This window comes from Bos indicus x Bos taurus, chromosome 8, assembly GCF_003369695.1.
Source record: "Bos indicus x Bos taurus breed Angus x Brahman F1 hybrid chromosome 8, Bos_hybrid_MaternalHap_v2.0, whole genome shotgun sequence".
NCBI classification, from domain to species: Eukaryota; Metazoa; Chordata; class Mammalia; order Artiodactyla; family Bovidae; genus Bos; species Bos indicus x Bos taurus.
Genome location: NC_040083.1, coordinates 54,752,270 through 54,753,218, shown reverse-complemented (window position 1 = coordinate 54,753,218; position 949 = coordinate 54,752,270). Strand labels below are relative to the sequence as shown.

The 949-nt window shown below is 37.5% G+C and overlaps 1 non-coding gene across 1 annotated transcript; it reads left to right on the top strand.

The window, feature by feature from the left end:
• Positions 1-400: 400 nt before the first annotated feature.
• LOC113897993 lies at positions 401-504 on the top strand. The gene has a single exon (XR_003512493.1). It is a non-coding gene; the product is annotated as a U6 spliceosomal RNA (small nuclear RNA).
• The last annotated feature ends 445 nt before the right edge of the window (positions 505-949 follow it).

Genomic DNA, 949 nt, shown 5'->3' with positions numbered 1-949 from the left:
GAGACCATATCCTTAGTTACTTCCTCTTGCCTCACGACCACGTACAGCTCCAACATAAAATTCCTTTTGCAACTCTTTCATGATGTTTTATGTTCTATAATTTCATAATTTTGAATGTTTACTACTTTTAAGTATGTGTTATTCTTTTTATCGACATCACTCAGATCATCTTCCTTCCTAGCTTAAACAAATCAAGAGAAAAAGACCTGTAACAAATTCCATGGAAAATTCAAGACTAACTTATACATAATTGCAGGTAGGAATCCATTTTTACAGTGAGTAGATCATAGCTTAGCAGTCAACATTGTAAAATACACTTTCCATTGTGTCTTCATTCACATGTATTTTTTTAAACACACATTTAAAAAGAAAAGCTGTCTTTAATTTTTTCTAATGACAAAAATATTACATGTTTATTATACTAAAATTGGAACAATACAGAGAAGATTAGCATGGCCCCTGCACAAGGATGACATGCAAATTCGTGAAGCATTCCATATTTTTATATTTTTGGAGAAGGAAGTGGCAACCCACTCCAGTATCCTTGCCTGGAGAATCCCATGGACGGAGGAGCCTGGTAGGCTACAGTCCACGGGGGTCGCAAGGAGTCGGACACGACTGAGCTACTTCACTTCATAGAAAATACTGAAGTGGAAGGGAGCAATCCCATTCTGAAAGATCGGCCTTTACTATCTTTTTTCTGTTTCTACAGAAAAATGAATGAGAATCAGGACTGGTCAACAGCATGGTAGAGAGGAGTGAGCTCACTGTTACTGGAAGTGGACTTTGAGAAAACAGGGAGATCACTTAGCCCAGTTTGTAGGTTACATAAACAACTGGATTCTGGGAGGGCTTGGGGATTTCTGATTTCTATTGTTTGCCAACTTCTATGGTGTAAATAGACCCATCATGGTTGATTTCAAGCTGTCAATATATCACTGAATGTTGA